General features: G+C 45.2%; 1 pseudogene; it reads left to right on the plus strand.

Moving 5' to 3' along the window:
• The first annotated feature begins 2,301 nt into the window (after positions 1–2,301).
• On the plus strand, positions 2,302–4,132 carry LOC124036651 (annotated as a pseudogene).
• Positions 4,133–5,694: the final 1,562 nt, after the last annotated feature.

A 5,694-nucleotide genomic window follows, 5' to 3' on the forward strand; every position in this document is an offset into this window, starting at 1 on the left:
CAATATATTCGCCTCAATTTACTCTCAAATTCGCAAGGATAATTATTGATTAAAAAAATGACCTTGTCCGAGAGATTTGCAAGGTTATCAAAGATCACGCCAGAAGCAATGTAACCAACTTCACATAACCCCCCAGAAGAGGGGGCATGGACATCAACACGTCAGATTGACTTGTTTTTTATCTGCAGTAAAGATATAAAACAGTGAAGACATTCATTAAAACAGGACTTTCACAGCCACACGTTCACTGCTCTCAGACTGAAGAGCAGACAGACCCAACTTCCCAAATAAGGAAGGAGCACTCCGAAACCCACTAGTTGTTCTTTCAAAGAAAATGGTTAATCCTGAAGACCTCTCGTATTGCCAACCTTACTACAATGGCAGCAAATATTTGTATGAATCCGACAACACATAACGAAACTTTATTTTTCTTGAAGTGAATGGTTTCACCCACTACTCTACCCGCGACCTGCGGTGTTCTTTGATATCTACATCGCGCAGGAGGTTGGATGGAAACTCTAAATGTTCACTCTGTCACACCTACACGAAACACAGACCAGACCGTATAGTTCTAAAATCCCTGATGGAAAAATGATTAGTGTAAAAACGATTGGAACCATTTCGGGGTTTTATGACTCCATACTGTGTTACTCAATAGCCTTGATCTAGATCAGTAATTCTGTTGTAGCCCTGAACCAGCTCACTTGATTCACCCAATCAAGGGCTTGATGATTAGTTGATAAATTGAATCAGGTGTGATAGATCAAACACGTGGAAAAGCTCAATTGCACACTCCTCACTTCCTCTCTCCCTTCTCTAAACCCATTGGAGTTTGTCATCCAATGGGTTTTGAGAAGGAGGTGAAGATGCAATATGGAACATTCAGCGATGATGGAAGCATTGTGTGAATCTGTTGTCTCCAGTACAGTTGGTGAGAATGACCAGAGGATGGTAAAGAAGAGGGAGTAAAAAGGGATGAAATTAACAGCAGTTTATGGTTGGAGTGTGATTCACGAGAATTCCTAAACCAACTCACCCCCTAGACCTCCTTACCTCCTAGACCTTCTCACCCTCCTCGACCTCCTCACCCTACTAGACCACTTCACCCTCCTAGACCATCTCACCCTCCTAGACCATCTCACCCTCCTAGACCACCTCTCCCTCCTAGACCACCTCACCCTCCTAGACCACCTCACCCTCCTAGACCACTTCACCCTCCTAGACCATCTCACCCTCCTAGACCATCTCACCCTCCTAGACCACCTCTCCTCCTAGACCACCTCACCCACCTAGACCTCCTCACCCTCCTAGACCACCCCTCTCCCTCCTAGACCACCTCACCCTCCTCTCCCTCCTAGACCACCTCTCCCTCCTCTCCTTCCTAGAACCACCTCACACCTCTCCCTCCTAGACCACCTCACCCCTCCTAGACCACCTCACCCACCTAGACCTCCTCACCCTCCTAGAACCACCTCTCCTCCTAGACCACCTCACCCCTCCTCTCCTCCCTAGACCACCTCACCCTCCTCTCCCCTAGACCACCTCTCCTCTAGGACCACCTCACCCTCCTCTCCCTCCTAGACCACCTCACCCTCCTCTCCCTCCTAGACCACCTCACCCACCTCTCCATCCTAGACCACCTCACCCACCTCTCCTCCTAGACCACCTCACCCTCATAGGGAAAATAACGAGTGAAAGGTGAAACCTCTGTCAATGATGTAACTTTCTTGTGTAACTGAGTCATTGGGTTTTCATATGAATGGAATGACTTAGCTGTTCTGTCTCTACTATTGGTGAACATATTCTCTTCTTCAACAGACTGAGTGGGCTAACGGTGTTTATGATGTACTTCTATATTAGAAACTAAACTAGACAGCTAGACTAGACTAACTTTTTGTGGACCGAGGGTCATTTTGTAAAGCTCTCCATACTACTGGAGAACATTCTAAACTCTTGTTTCTCCTTTTATAATTTTTCTTGTCATTGTCATCTTGTTTTACACATTCAGTCCTCTTGTTTGAATGAAATTGGAATTTAATGTGTTGAATGGTGACTTTTAAGTAAAATGGTAGAAGATGTGACCGTGTGTGTGTGTGTGTGTGTGTGTGTGTGTGTGTGTGTGTGTGTGTGTGTGTGTGTGTGTGTGTGTGTGTGTGTGTGTGTGTGTGTGTGTGTGTGTGTGTGTGTGTGTGTGTGTGTGTGTGTGTGTGTGTGTGTGTGTGTTTTCCACTTTGAGTGAACATCAGACCACATCCTCTAGTATAAAGAAGAGAGATCAGAGAGCATCACAGCACAGTAGACCCCTGAACTACTGAGGTTACATCAGTTAAATAACCATGATCCTCTCCACAGCAGCCAGTTTCTGGACCTCTGCCATGATCCTTCTATATCTGCACTCAGGTAGGTGTGTGTTTGTGTGTTTATGTTATCTGACAAATATATATATATATGATTATTTCTCTAATTAGTTAGTGTTGGTGTTTTGTCCAATGCTCCTAGGTGACTGTGCAGAGATCATTGGTGGAAAGGAGGTGAAGCCTCACTCCTTACCCTACATGGCTCTACTGGAGGACAACAAAGGAAACAAAATGTGTGGAGGAATCCTGATCCACCAGCAATGGGTTCTGACTGCGGCCCACTGTACTGAGTAGGTCCAATATCTGTCACACCCGAGGGCTCTCTATGGTGTTTTAGGTCAGGCGTGACGAGGGGGTTCTAGGTATTATATTTCTATGTTGGTGTGTGTGTGTATGGTTCCCAATTGGAGGCAGCTGATAGTCGTTACCTCTAATTGGGGATCATACTTAGTTTGTCCTTTTTCCCAGCTGCGATGTGGGATATTGTTTTGTATGAGTGCGATGTAGTTCACAATCATTATGTCGTCGGTTTTGGAAGTGTCACTATCTTTAAAATGTGGAACTCTACTCACGCTGCTCCTTGGTCCAATTATTCACACGACGGTCGTGACAATATCAGTGTTGTTGTCCTTGTACAGATGCTGTCACTGTAATGACACTGTTGCTTAGCAACTCCGTCTCAAATGTTGGATTTTTTTAACATTGTGATTCTGAGATTGTGTCATTGTAGTTGTTGGGCTGCTTCCTTCAGCTGATCTAACCAGAAGGTTGTGTTTCTGTCTGAAGCATAACAAGGTGTTTCTAGGGGTCCACCCATCAAACAGGAGGAGAAGGAGACTAGACAGGTCCGTAAGGTGAAAGGTCGCGTCCTCATCCCTGTTATGACCCCGAATTCAAAGTCAACGACATCATGCTGCTGAAGGTCAGTCACTACCGTGGTGTCAGCCATTATTCAAAATCTAGAGACTGTTGAAGGACAATTACACGACCCTCCTTCTTCTATCCAGTTGGATAAGAAAGTAAAGCAGACTAAGGCGGTGAGACCTCTAGCGTTACCTGTCCCTGTGCCAGACGTCCAAGCAGGGGGACCCTGCTCAGTGTCTGGATGGGGAGCCACCGAGAACAATGCTAAAACCATGTCTGACGTCCTGAAATCTACCAACGTCACCGTGATCGACAGGAGAAAATGTAACTCTGCAGACTACTACAACATGACCCCAATCATCACCTACAGCATGCTGTGTGCCGGCTCTGTGGACAAGACCAGGGTGGACTCATGTCAGGTGTGTGTGTGTGTGTGTGTCAGAGGAGGCTGGTGGGAGGAGCTGCAGGAGGACTGACTCATTGTAATGAAATGGAATTACTGGAAAGGTGTCAGACATGGAAACCACATGTTTGACTCCATTCCATCGATGCCGTTCCAGACATTTACAATGAGCCCATCCTCCTAAAACTCCTACCAGCCTCCTGTGTGTGTGTGTGCACTTGCTGATAAAGTTGTAATATATTTTGCAGGGAGCCAATGATCAACCATTGATACATGCGTTAAACTGTATATATTGTTTGTAAATGACAAAGTAATCATGTGTGAATTGATGTGCTGTGTGTTTTCAGGGAGACTCTGGTGGCCCGTTGGTGTGTGGAGGTGAACTAAGGGGAGTCGTGTCGTTCGGTACAAAATGTGGCATCAAGACCAAACCTGGGGTGTACACACTCATATCGAAAATGTACCTGACTGGATCAACAAAACCATGAGGAAGTCACTGATTGACTGATTGATACCTGATTTCTCAATCATTTGTGAAACTATTTAATATTTTACTGAATTTGAATTACAGCTCACGTGCTGGAAGCTGTGAAGTATGTTTGAACTCTTGCCAAGCTTTGTGTGAAGATGTGCAGTGATGTAATGAGAACTTCAGGTATGTGATGTAGGTACAAAATGGGAAAATATGTGTAACCTATGTGAACTCTCGCTCTGAGACCTTGGAAGCTGCTGTTATCACAGGCTCTTTGTGGAGCGCATGGGTACCCATACTCGAGGGTGGCTGTCGTCTGGCTCTGTGTGCAGAGGGCCCTGTTCGAGCCCAGGTCGGGGCGAGGAGAGGGACGGAACCTACTGTTACATATGGATAAAGGAATTGCTGACAAAAATTAAAATGTGAAAACAAACAGACATTTCAGGTGTTTTACCATCCCTTTAAATGGACTACTATCTATTCAACCTGACATGTCAAGTCTTATTCTAGTTGGAAATAAATCACATTCGATATTTCAAGACAGGAAGTCTTTTTAAACACGGATGTCACACCGTGAGAAACTATTACGGACATTTTCAGACATTACAAAAACAATTATAATAATCCTATGGGAAGCACCTTCATGCATTTCTATAAGTATATATATATATATATATATGTTTTACAGTGGAGAACCAATGGCTTTGCGGGGCTTTTGAAACGGCGACCCCTGTTATTCATCTGGTGGTAACAAAATCCCCCCCAAAATTGTCACGTGCACCTCATCCAACAGTTGTAGACATTACTGTGAAATTCTTACAAGTCCTTAAAAAGCAGTTCAAGAAATTGAGTTAAGAAAATATTTACAAAATAAAATGTAGTGACATTTTTTATCTAAAGTAACACAAATAACAATAACGGGGCTATATACAGGGGGTACCGGTACAGAGTCAATGTGGAGGCTATATACAGGGGGTACCGGTACAGAGTCAGTGTGGAGACTATATACAGGGGATACCGGTACAGAGTCAATGTGGAGGCTATATACAGGGGGTACCGGTACAGAGTCAGTGTGGAGGCTATATACAGGGTGTACCAGTACAGAGTCAGTGTGGAGGCTATATACAGGGGGTACCGGTACAGAGTCAGTGTGGAGACTATATACAGGGGATACCGGTACAGAGTCCATGTGGAGGCTATATACAGGGGGTACCGGTACAGAGTCAATGTGGAGGCTATATACAGGGGGTACCGGTACAGAGTCAGTGTGGAGACTATATACAGGGGGTACTGGTACAGAGTCAATGTGGAGGCTATATACAGGGGGTACTGGTACAGAGTCAGTGTGGAGGCTATATACAGGGGGTACCGGTACAGAGTCAGTGTGGAGACTATATACAGGGGGTACTGGTACAGAGTCAATGTGGAGGCTATATACAGGGGGTACCGGTACAGAGTCAGTGTGGAGACTATATACAGGGGGTACTGGTACAGAGTCAATGTGGAGGCTATATACAGGGGGTACCAGTACAGAGTCAATGTGGAGGCTATATACAGGGGGTACCGGTACAGAGTCAGTGTGGAGACTATATACAGGG

Source organism: Oncorhynchus gorbuscha, linkage group LG05 (assembly GCF_021184085.1).
Source record: "Oncorhynchus gorbuscha isolate QuinsamMale2020 ecotype Even-year linkage group LG05, OgorEven_v1.0, whole genome shotgun sequence".
NCBI classification, from domain to species: Eukaryota; Metazoa; Chordata; class Actinopteri; order Salmoniformes; family Salmonidae; genus Oncorhynchus; species Oncorhynchus gorbuscha.